Source organism: Heterocephalus glaber, unplaced genomic scaffold (assembly GCF_053883595.1).
Source record: "Heterocephalus glaber isolate CG9 unplaced genomic scaffold, H.glaber_assembly_v1.0 deba00001509, whole genome shotgun sequence".
Taxonomy (NCBI): domain Eukaryota; kingdom Metazoa; phylum Chordata; class Mammalia; order Rodentia; family Bathyergidae; genus Heterocephalus; species Heterocephalus glaber.
The window spans coordinates 40,178,204-40,191,536 of record NW_028258325.1 but is presented as its reverse complement, the minus strand read 5'-3'; the positions used below and the strand labels follow the sequence as shown (position 1 = coordinate 40,191,536).

The 13,333-nt window shown below is 39.8% G+C and overlaps 1 protein-coding gene across 7 annotated transcripts in view; it reads left to right on the top strand.

The window, feature by feature from the left end:
• Nucleotides 1–13,333, top strand: part of Corin (corin, serine peptidase) — a 313,304-nt gene that overhangs the window by 213,985 nt on the left and 85,986 nt on the right. The window lies entirely within an intron of this gene.

Here is a 13,333-nt window from a genome sequence, read left to right as displayed (position 1 = left end):
AAACTTTATCTAAGAAGAAAATAAGAAGTTCATGGAATAGCACATAAAACTTTGATGGCCTGTTCTTTTAATAAATTTATTCTCACATTTCCAGGAACTTTGTGGACCTATAGTGGTTTTGGAAGCCTCGTGTTAATTTGTTTCAGTGACAATCTCATAGCGCCAAATGGTGTAAGCAGGTGGTTTTCTCTAAATTGGTTTTCAGGAGAAAGAATTATTTGGGAAAGACAGAACAGGCAGAAACGAAGAACACTGAATAGACTCTCATGGGAAGTTTAAAATGCATCAGAAAGGCTCCAGTGACTCATTTGTAGAAAGAATTTCTTACTCCAGTATTCTGTTTTCATATTATACTTACTTTTTCTACTTTTTTTTTTTTTTTTGGTACTAGGGATTGAACTTGGGTCCTTGTACTTGCATAGCAGGCAGCAAAACCACTGAACTAAATCCCCGGCCTGCTACTTTTGATAATTAAATGTTTGCCTCTTCTTCAGTTTAGTGCTAGAAGTTTAGAAGGAGGTTAGTCATCATTCTGTCGGTGGCAGGGAATCACTCATTCATTCACTCATTTATTCATTTACTCATTTTGCAATACTGTGGCCTGAACCACGGCCTTTGCACTGAGCCACATCCAGAGCCCATTCTTATTTTTATTTTCAGACAGGGTCTTTCTGAGTCATTAAATTGCCCAAGCTGGTTTCAACCTTGTGATCCTCCTGTGTCAGCCTCCCAAAGTGCTCAGATTATAGGTTCACAGCACCAGGCTGGGCTGGGAACTACACATCCTCTCAGTCAAGGTCATTGCAAGATGAAGGCAGAAGGGCTGAAGAGTTCTGGGCCTACGATTTGTTGCAGTTTTCATGTGGCCTGCTGGTCATCAGGGAGTCTCAGGGTGAAACAAGCCAGGTTAGAAAGAGACTTGAGACTGGAGGCCAGTTCAACACTGAGGCTGAGAACACTTCTGTTTTTAGGCCCTGATACCTGGCTGGAAGCACTATGCCCAGCCAGTGCTGGGGTCAATTTCTCATATGTGGGGTTAATTTCTCCCATATGTTAGTTCATTTTTATGAACTAATATCATGTATCAGGTAAGTTATCAAGACAGAGGTTATTTGGGCTCAGAGTTCTATTCTGAGGCCAAGTGATGGCCTCTGGCATTGGGGTTCTGGCTGAAGAGAACAGATGTGGCTCAGGGCATCACATGGAAAGGGATAGTGCTCTCTCTTCTTTTAAAAGCCACTAATATTCAATCCTGGGGCCTCAGCCTGATTATCTTGTCTAATGCAAATCACCCCTCAAAGGGCCTGCTTTTAACATCATAATCTGGATAGGGTACCTACCTCTAAAGTAGAGATTAAACTCCAATACGCATTTCAAGCAGGCAAACTGTAGCTGTCTCAGAAAGAAAAGTAGAGATTAGTCTGGCCATTAAGAAGATATGTTCATGGGCCGGGGATTTAGCTCAGTAGTTCCTCCGCCTGCCTCAAAGGTGGAGGTCCCTAGTTCGATCCCTGGTACCAAAAAAAAAAAAAAAAAAAGAAGACATGTTCACATTGTTGTCTTATTCCCTCCAAACTGACTTAAATATATGTCATCTATGTATGGATGGATTCACACACACGCATGTGTGCCTGTATAGTATATCCTCTGGTCCGGTGTTTTCATTCTGTTCATCTCCCAATCTTCCCTGGAACTTTTTCAGAATTATTTCTTTACTGATCTGAGGCATGTGTTTCTTATTAATGTTTGGAGGGTTGTTTGTTTGACATGAATGGCACTTACTGATGGACTCAGGCAAGAAGAAGGGAAAGAGTTGCCTGTGTCAGTGATGAGCAAGGAGTCGTTGGGTATGTTATCCTATTTTCTCTATATTTGAAATGCTTCCAGATCTAAAATTTAAAAACTGTTTTGACACCTGCGAAGAAAAGAAGTTGTAGAAAGGGTAAAAAGCTAATTCTGGCTTGTACATTCACCTAACTTTATACTGTGTGTGTGAAGTTTCAGGCATCATATGAGCACTGAGCTCTTTCATAGAGAAGGAGGGACAGATGCTTCCAGCTTTGTGGAGGTAACTTTCAGGGCAGGGGACATACTATAATCTTTCCACTTGTTTCTCTCTTAATGTTCTTCAAACGTGCTGTTTCCCTAGCTCTCACCATTCACCAACTTCCTTATGTACCTTATAGAATCTTGTAAAGTTCTGTCCATATAGATGGACAAATATTTGAATATGCCTTCTTCTGAGTTCCAGCCACTGGCATTGGTCAGGAACCTGTTCCTCAATCCTCTTGTTATTAAAAACTGCATAGGCCTGATTTTTGATTAAAAAGTGAAATATTATTTCTTATCTTACAAAGAGCCTCAGGATGGGGTATGTGTGTTTGGTTCTCTGTAAAGGTGGACAAGTGGCATCTCCATTCAGAAAATGTGTCGTACCCTTGAAGAAGATGTGATTGACGATTTGAAAATGTGTACCACTCTTGGTAACTATTATTACTTAGCTTCTGAGGTGCAAGTGAGTAGTGCTCTCTTTGGTGTGATGCCCATGGAAAATGGGTCTGAAGGAAATGGGGATTCTGCCTGATGGGGCAACCCTTTCAGAAGAGTCACTTGGATTCTAATGCTTCTAATGCACATGACAGATTTTTGTGTGTTTGTGATACTGGGCTGTGACTAGAAGGAGCAACAAAGGCTGCTAAAAGTTGTTTCTTAAGAGAACTGTGATACGTTAAGGCTATCAGTTCATTGTTAGCCCTTCTAGTCACAGCCAAGCATCACAAACATCTTTGTGCCCTGTTGGGAGCCAAAATGGAAACATATCCTTGCCTTCATGGATGGGGAGGAGCTGGAATGCTACCCCATCACTTTCCCCTAATAGTGTGCAGTCTGGGCTGCTGGGAGACCTGGCAGGAAGAGCAACTCCCCTGCATGCTGATCCCCTTCTCTGTGCCATGGCCTGTGAAGCCAAGTCTGGCTGTCATGTGCCCAGCCATGCTCTCAAACTTCTCCCAGTGTTTTATTCACCATTACTTCCAGTATTTGTGAGTGTATTTGATTTCTTCATATTCTAAGTCACTTATGAGTACAGAGGAAGAGAAAAAAGAAATACTTTGCTTTGAATATCTTCCTACTGATTTATAATTTCCTACCTCCTCTTTTAAGCTCCAGTTGGAAGAAACAAATCATGTAGGAACATGGTAAAGAAGCCAAACACGGTAATGAATAAGGGCTTCAGTTCTGTGGAGAAAACGTAGATGGGAAGTCTTTAGAAAAGCCTTCCCAACTAAGAGTGAAAAATGAATGAGTGGGTTAGAATATTATTATCTGGTGACACAGTGAATTAAAAGTTCAAGGCATGGAGCATCAACAGCTGCTGCCATCACAAGAAGGGGGGAGAATCATACATGATGTGGCTTCTGACAGAAGTGGTTGGCCTAGGGGAGGATGATGCCCAGTGATTCCTTGGCATTCAGCTGCCGAAGATGGGGCCATGTTTAACCTTCCCAGTAGCACAAGATCAGAGTACTCTGAACTCAGGTACATACCACAGGGCACATCTCCACGTTTGTCAGTAGTGATAGGGAAAGAAAAATGCATAGAGTGAAAACCCAGAGATTTTGAGAGACTTAAAAGGTAAGACAAATTTGAAAATAGACTCATGTAAACAGCAGTACCAAGAAGTAGAACACAGTCTCTGTAAAGAAAAGCAAGGAAGTGACAGCTGTGAGACTCATTGGCTACTTTGAGGGAAAAGGAAAAGATTGGGATGAGACAGGACATATAGGGAGTTTCTGGACCTTTGTCAAATTTGAGTGCCTTGACCTGAGTGGCAGCTGTGTGGATGTTTGCCTCATCATAACTCATCAAACAATACAAAATAATAAAGAGAAAGAGAAGCTTAAAGGTCGAGGCGAAGATGAATCTTTGACTATTGTATGTGTAAGTGGATGTTGAAAAATGACCTTTTCATGTAACTGGCCATCATTTAATGCGTGATTTCCAGTGACTTCACAGCACTGGATCATGATGAGAATGCAACATTACTTAGCTAACAACCTCATCTTTAGGTTGAATTCAGTAAATCTTTCAGACTTTGAAAGGTAATATTTCACTGACATTCCACTAGGTTTATTTTTTCAAGGATATTTATTAAACTTCATCTATGCTTAGGACTCTCTCTGCTAGGCGCTGCATTGAACTCACTGTGGAAACCCAGTTCAATGGTGTTTAAACATCTTCGCGTTTGTGACGCGATCGCCCTCTAGTGGCCATTGCAAATCAGGCTCATGAGTGAGTAATAACCTAAAAAAGCTTACTGCTGTAAATCACAGCACCTGCTTTGATAGGTACAGTATCCCGACAGCTTAACTTGCTCAACAGGCAGTAAAGAATGCCTTATAAAGGGATTAAACACAACATCTAATCAGCCTCATCACATTCGATAAATATCTCCAGAATTATGTAGGATCATTACTTAATCTATCTCCCTTGGTTACAGAACACTTAAAAGTTGCATCTAATCACAAAAGTGATGTATCACAAAAGAAAGTGATATATCCTCCATATATTAAAAGAGAGAAAAATTATCCACATGATATATGAATTGTCTAAATGAAACACAGCAATGAAAAGTTAAACCTCCATAGAGTGGTAATGGAAGAAATAGGAAAGACACAGGTAAGAGGGAAAAAGACTGAATAAAAACTACTCTATGTGAATAATTTCATTTAAAAAAATTATAACTCCACACGAGCTCCCACTGGAGGTCTGACATTCCATCCCGAAGTGCAGGCAAATTCCGGGAAGCAGCTGTGTGGCCCAGACCAGAGGCTCGGGCACCCCTGCCCAAGCCAAAGACCTGCCCAGAAAGGGGCTGCACAGGCACATGGGCTTCAGCCAGAGGCTCACGATACCATTGGCCACAGCCAGGGACCTACCTGGAGAAGAGCTGTAAAGGCACATGAGCAATACCCAGAGGCTTGCCCTGATACCATTGATAAGTGCAAGGAGACCCTAGCTAAAGCCTGTGCAGATGACAGAAACTGGGGTGCACAGCCCCCAAACAAAGGCCCTTCCAGACAATAGCGACATAGAGGCCCCAGAGAGGAGCACTCCTAGATACCATCCCAAGCGTGCTCAAGCCCCAGCCAGAAGACTACCTAGAAAACAGGTCAGTGCAAGGATCTAGGAGGCCACCACTCTGAACCCAGGAACTGGTGTACTCGTAACCAGGAGACTAAAGGCTGCTCCATGGCTTGCTGAGAATTCAAGACCACTGGGTGAGCAAAAAGCTGCCTCAACAAAGATGCAACAGGCTGCATCTGTTGAAATGAGTAGACATGTAAATATGTCCCAAAGCCAGACTTTCAGATCACCTAAGGGAATCCCAAAGGGCAACAAAATGGAACAATCTGATACTCAACTACCTGGACTCAATGAACTGGCAATGAAAGGGGACCTGGAAAAAATGAAATCAGAAATAAATTCTCAGATAACAGCAGAGATTGTGCCTGTAGTACAAGATGTGATTAATAAATCTGGAGCAGACACAGATAAAAAATAGAGGAGCTGAGGAACATGATGGAATCCCAACATAGGAAATAAAAGGAATCCATAAAACAGATGCAAACACATTTCCAGGAGATTAAAATCTCCATTGAATGTTTACGCAGCAGAATGAGACAATGTGAGGACAAAAATTCAGATATAGAAGATAGGATTGCAATTAGTGACCAGGAAAAGAAAAATTTCTTAAATATAGGAAGGGACTACAAGAAATCAATCCAGAAGCTGCTAGACCATGCAAAGAAGAATAACATCAGACTGATTGGGGTCAAGGAAGAAACAGGAGAGAGTACAGATGACATAAAAAAACTGCTCACAGAAGCAATGGCAGAAAACTTCCCAAATAAAGGAAAAGAACTTAACATACAGATAAGTGAGGCCTATAGGACTCCACCTAGCTGTGATAAAAAAAAAATCTACACATAGGCATATAATAGTTAAGATTCCAGAAACCCAACAGAAGAACAAAATTCTACAAGCATTTACAGAAAAGAAACAAATCACATACAAAGGAAAACCCATCAGAATCACAGCAGACTTCTCAACACAAACCCAAAAGGCAAGAACAGCATGGAGTAACATATTTCAAGCCCTAAAGGAAAACAACCTCCAAGCCAGGTTGATGTACCCTGCAAAACTATCTTTCAAATTGATGGAGAAATAAATACTTTCATGACAAAGAACACCTTAGAGACTTCATGAATACCAAACCAGAACTCCAAACAATTTTAAACAATATCCTAGGAAAAGATAATGAGGATCACAACCCCAGGAAGCCCTGTAGAATGAATCCATCAGGCACAACAAGAAATTAAATGCAAAAGGGGAGAATCAAACAAAAAGAAAAAGCCATGACAAGGGTAAGTCAATAAATATCAATAATAACCATCAATGTTAATGATCTCAGTTCACCAATCAAAAGAAATAGACTGGCAGAAGGGGTCAAGGAGCAAGATCTAACAATACGCTGCATACAAGAAACACACTTAATTCATAAAGAAGCTCATAGACTGAAAGTGAAAGGGTGGAAAACAATACTCCATGTGACAGAAATCTGAAAAAAAGCAGAAGTACCTATCCTCTTTGCAGATCAAATGGATTTCAAAGCCACAATGATTAAGAGAGACAAAGAAGGACACTACAACCTTGTAAAGGGAACAATCCATGAGGAAGAGAGGACAATCATAAATATATATGCACCAAACACTAGTGTGCCTAACTATATAAAACAAATGCTAATGGACATGAAAAATCATATAAGCACTAATACAATAGTAGTGGGGGACCTCAATACCCCACTGTCACAAATACATCAACTAGACAAAAAATAAACAATGAAATATTAGAACTCAATCAAACTCCAGAACAAATGAAGTTAACTGATGTTTACAGACTGTTTCACCCCACAAAATCAGCATACACATTCTTTTCAGCTGCACATGGGTCATTCTCCAAAATAGACCACATACTCATGCATAGAACATATTTAAGTAAGTGCAAAGGAATTGAAGTTATCCCCTGTATATTATCAGATCATAGTGTGATGAAATTGGAGATCCATAGCAAAAGAAACTGGAAGAACTTCATAAACACACGGAAACTGAACAACACACTTCTGAATAACCAATAGGTCATAGAGTAAATTAAAGAAGAAATCAGACAGTTCCTACAATTAAATGACAATGACAATACAACATATCAGAATCTATGGGACACAATGAAAGCAGTCTTATAAGAAAAATTCATAGCATTGAATAGTCATATTAGGAAAACAGAGCAAGCCCAATCAAACAACCTGATGCTGAACTTCAAACTTCTAGAAAAAGAAGAGCAGGACAAACCCAAAGCTCACACAAGGGAGGAAATTATAAAGATCAGAGCAGAAATCAATGCAATGGAAACTGAGAGAATGATACAAAAAAATCAATGAAGCCAAGAGTTGGTTCTTTGAAAGAATAAACAAAATTGACAAATCCTCACCCAACCTTATTAGAAAAAGGAAAGAAAAGGCTCAAATCCATGCAATTAGGAATGAAAAGGATGAAACTAAAATGGACCCAGCAGAAATCCAGAGGCTTATCAATACCTACTTCCAGAACCTATACGCCAATACGATGGACAACACAGAAGAAATGGACAGATTCCTAGATATGTGTGAATTAAAAAAGTTGAAGAAGGAAGACCTAAAAGTTTTAAACAAACCAATATCAATCAATGAAATTGAAAACATAATTAAAAACTTAGGAACTTAGAAAAGCCCAGGTCCTGATGGCTTCACTGCTGAATTCTACAAGACATTTAGAGAGGAGCTACTGGCACTACTGTTTAAACTCTTCAATGAAATTGAAAGGGAAGCAAAATTCCTCAAATCATTACTGGAAGCAAGCATCACCTTGATTCCCAAAGCAGAAAAAGACCCAACTGAAAAAGAGAACTATAGGCCAATCTCACTGATGAACATAGATGCAAAGATCCTTAATAAGATATGGGCAAACAGAATGCAGAAGATCATCAAGAATATCATACACCCTGACCAAGTGAGATTCATCCCAGGGATTCAGGGATGTTTCAACATATGCAAATCAATCAGTGTAATACACTATATCAGTAGAGCCAAGGACAAAAACCATATCATCATCTCCATAGATGCATAAAATGCATTTGACAAAATCCAACACACATTTATGATAAAAACCCTGCACAAAATTGGAATAGACAGCCTCTACCTCAATCTGATAAAAGCCATCTATGAAAAACCAACAGCCAATATCATACTAAATGGTCAAAAAATGAAATCCTTCACACTCAAATCAGGAACAAGACAAAGATGTACACTATCACCATTCCTGTTCAACATAGTTTTGGAAACATTCGCCACAGCAATTAGACAAGAGAAAGAAATAAAAGGAATAAAGATAGGAAATGAAGAAGTCAGATTGTCATTATTTGCAGATGACATGATACTCTATATAGAAGACCCCAAAAACTCCACCAAAAGTCTTTTAGACTCAATAACCAAATTCAGTAAAGTAGGTGGATACAGTGTCAACACAAAAATAAAAAGCTTTTCTGTACATGAAAAACAGACTCACTGAGAGAGAAATAGGGCAATCAATTCCTTTCACAATAGCATCCAAAAAACTGAAATACCTAGGAATCAACCTAATGAAAGAAATCAAAGGCCTCTTCTCTGAAAAATACAGCACCCTGAAAAGAGAGATTGAAGACGTTATCAGAAAATGGAAAGACATCCCTTGCTCCTGGGTAGAAAGTATCAACATAGGGAAAATGGCCATACTTTCAAAACTGCTGTATAGATTGAATGCAATCCCAATTGAAATCCCAGCACCACACTTCATGGACCTTGAGAAAACAATCCAAAAATTCATTTGGAAGAAGAAGAGACCTAGAATAGCAAAAAGCAATGCTAGGCAACAGAGAGATGGCAGGGGGTATTACACCCCCCAACTTGAAACTATGCTACAGAGCTACTGTGATAAAAACAGCATGGTACTGGTAAAGAAACAGACCTGAAGGTGCAGATCTCCAATGACGAATGTCATTATATTATACACCTAAAATGTAACAATGAAAGGATATACAAAAGAAAGAAAGAAAGAAAGAAAGAAAAAGAGACCTTAGGACCAGTGGAACAGATTAGAAGATGCAGGAACAACTCCAGACATACTCAGCCAACTCATCTTCGACAAAGGAGACAAACACCCACACTGAAGGAAAGATAGCCTCTTTAATAAATGGTTCTGGAAAAATTGGCTTTCAACTTGCCAAAGATTAAAACTAGACCTATATCTTCCACCATGCACTAATGTAAAATCAAAATGGATTAAAGATCTATTAAAACAGAAACACGTAACCAGCTGGAACAGGGGTTAGGTAGAACTGTTGAAGACATTGGTGTAGGAAAAGATTTTAGGAACAAAACCTCAGTTGCCCGTGAACTAGCACAAACAATCAACAAGTAGGATCTCTTCTTATTAAAAAGCTTCTGCACAGCAAGAAAAATCACCAACAGTGTGAAGAGACAACCCAAAATGTGGGAAAAAATTTTGACCAGCTGTTCCTCAAACAAAGGTCTCCTATCACAGGGGAAGAGGGAAAAAATAAGAACCAAGACAGTATGTACAGGTGCATATTTCCAATGATGAATGTCATTATATTGTACACCTAAAATGTACCAATAAAAGGATATACAAAAAAGGTCTACTATCTAGAATGTATAAAGAACTTAAAAAAAATTAGACCTCCCAAATTTAAAGACCCAATCCAACAATGGGCATCTGAAATGAACAGACATTTCTCAGGCAAAGAAGTAGAAATAGCAAATAAACACATGAAAAAATGTTCAACATCACTGGTCATTTGAGACATACAAATGAAAACAATACTGAGATTCCACCTCACCCCAGAAAGAATGGGTGCTATCATAAAAGCAACCAATAACAAATGCTGGTGGGGCTGTGGGGAAAGAGGAACCCTGCTCCACTGCTGGTGGGAGTGTAGACTGGTGTAACCACTGGAAATCAGAATGGAGATAACTCAAAGAACTAGGACTGGAAGTCCCATTTGACCCAGCTATTCCCCTGCTGGGTATCTTCCCCAAAGAATTGAACGAATCATAGCACAATGATACATGTGCACCCATGTTCATAGCAGCACAATTAATGATAGCTAAAACATGGAAACAACCTAACTGCCCGTCAACTGGAGACTGGATAAAGAAAATGTGGTTTTAAAAAAATAAAATGGAGTATTACTCAGCCATAAAGAAGGAGAAACTAGGGGGATTTACATCTAAATGGATGCACATTGAGGTGATAATCTTAAGTAAGTAGGACACACATGTGTAAATACCAAATAGTTTTTCTAGTGTGAGAAACCAAAAGTGTAAATAAGGACTAAAAGGTACAATGGATAATGTGAAATAGGAAGAAAAGGCACAAAGGGGAAGGAAGTGGGAGGGCTAGGGGAAAAGAAAGAAGGGAATGGAATTAATATGAGAAAAAGAAAAAATGGAAACAAAATCTTTGTAAATAGGGAGGGATGGAGGGGTTGAAGGGAGGGCAGGGGAAGGGGGAAAAATAAGAACCAAGAGAGATTATGTAAAGATGCAAATTTCCAATGATGAATGTCAGTATATTGTATACCTTAAATGTGCCAATATAATTAATAAAAAATTATAACTCATTAGGGAAAAAGATGCATCTAGGACTTCTATGATGGTCATGATAAATAATGAAGCAACATAAGCAAGGTGAAGAGTAATAGAAACAGCACGATTCTACTTTGGCAAAAGCAAACACAGATCTGTCCAAGTCTGTAAAGTGTTGCAGGTATAAACATGAGCGAGGAAAGGTGCGGAAGGATTCAACCTTGTTTTTTGCCTTTGAAGGCAATTGAGAGAAGGGATCAAGGAGATAATAAAGTATTTCTTTATGATTTCCATGTTGTTTTTCTTCTTACAAGGACCATGTATTTTTTTAAAATATAAAAACAAAATGCTTAAATGTTACTTTTTCCCCAAGTTTTGGCTGATATAACAAATCATTGCAGACTGGGGGCTTATCAATAGCGTGCTGATGTATTTCTCACAGTTTTGGAGGCTGTGAGTCTGAGATCAGGGAAGCAGCACCACGGGGTTTTGGTGAGTACCCTCTTCTGGGTTGTAGATGTCTAAATTCTCTTTTTTTTCTGTACTAGGGATTGAACCCAGGGACACTCTATTACTGAGCTACATCCCCAGAGCTTTTTTATTTTTTGTTATGATTTTAGGTATTACTGAATCGCCCAGGTTGGCCATGAACTTGCAGCCCTTCTGCCTCAGACCCTGAGTAGCTAGGATTACATGCATATACCACCATGTCCAGCTTGCCTGCTCACCCAACTTCTCTTTTTGTCCTCATATGGTAGAAAGAAGGCAAGAGAATTCTCTGAGGCCCCATCAGTAAGGACACTAATCTCCTTCATCTAGGCCCTGACCTCATGACCTAATTATCTCCCCAAGACTCCACCTCCAAATAACATCACACTGGCAGTTAAGATCTCAATATATGAACTTTGGGGGAACACAAACATTTAGTCACAACTCTCCTTCATAAATCAAAGGAAACCACAAGCACAATCGATGCCAGTCTTCCTCCATCTCCTCTCCACCCTGTACTCATCCTCATGAGGTTAGCAACTTCCCAGTGTCATATCTGCCCCAGGAAATGGAGAATCCTATTACACCTTGTCCATATCATTTTTAATCTACCCAGTGTCAAGTTCCTTATAAATTTAATATCTATGAAGTGCTCGAATTCTTTAAATTAGGAAGTAGTCATAGAGCTATTTTAATGTTTCACCCAAGTCCTTAAGTTAGTAATCTGTTTGCGTGTAAAACACTTCTTAGTCAGATAATGATATTTAATTTGCATAATTAATAGGACATGGGATCTTTAGCCTGCCTGGTCTAATTTTACCAGGACATTTATTTGATTACTTTCTCAGCTCAGAGAACATGGTTGCCACTGTGATCACCGAGGGGGTAGGGAACCTCTCCACTGCATCCCCAAACCCACCCAAACCTGTTTACCCTCGAAGGCTCCTCTAGTTGCTCTTGGTCTTTAGCTGCCCTTGCTGCACCTTGTGCCTCTGGGATTCTAGCATTTTGCTCAACACCACTATCTTAATGAGTTGAGGTTGCCATAGCAAAATATGTCAGATTGGGTGGCTTAAACAACAAGCATTTGGGTTTCACAGTTCTAGAGGCTGGAAGATCAAGATCAAGGTACTTGCAGATTTGTCTGAGGTAAGGACCCCCTTCCTGGTTTGCAGACAGCTACTGTCTTGCTGTATCTTCACAGACTGAAAAGAGCTAGTCTCTCCCTTTTTTATATAAGAACCACTGACCTCATACTGGGTGTTCTACCCCCATCCAGGCCTCATCTAAACCTAATAACCTTTCAAAGTCCCTGCTTCTGCATACTGTCACACTGGGGCCCAAGGTTTCCATATATGAATTTGAAAGTGAGAGAGACATGAACATAGTGGATGACAAACTCTGTCCTAGACTGTTCAAGTGATTCTACAGCTACCAGTACATGTATCTTTTTTCCTATCAAGAAGGTGGAGCTACTCAATGGCAGGGACATTATTTTTCATTGTTTTTGCATTTGTTGTTCCTAGGACTACTTGCAACACATTTTTCACTCCCATTTTCTGCCTCCAGCCTGGCATGGTGCAAAGTACAGATCCTGAGACTGAGATAAATTCTCACTTCTCAAAAATCTCAGAATTCTGTAGAGGAGGAAAGCACACAAGTAAAGAATAATGCCAAGTGTACAACTGGAGCATGTTGAGGAAGTCATGGCACCCAGGGGAGACTCATTCTGGAAGTAGGAGTGGGAAGAACAGTTGGCCAGAAAATCTTCCTGGAAGTGGTGTTTGTGCCCAGTTTTCTGAGCCAAGGAGGAGTTAGTTTGGTGGGGAAGGTGGAAAAGGCTAGAACATTTCAGGGGATGATTGCAAGTATGTAAAAGAAAAGTAGAAGAAGACAAATAAGAGAAGAGCAACAAGATGTGCAGTTTTTACAATATCAGTGTTCCAGGGGAGCAGAATCCAGATCTGTTGAGGGTGCAGTCATGCATTGGCAAGTTAGGCTATGGTTTAAGAGTGACATAGGTTCTAAGCTAAAGTATCTGGGTTTTGTCTTCATTGGTAAATAGTATTAAACAGATCTCTCCCTCCTTTTGTCCTGAAAGTTGTAGCC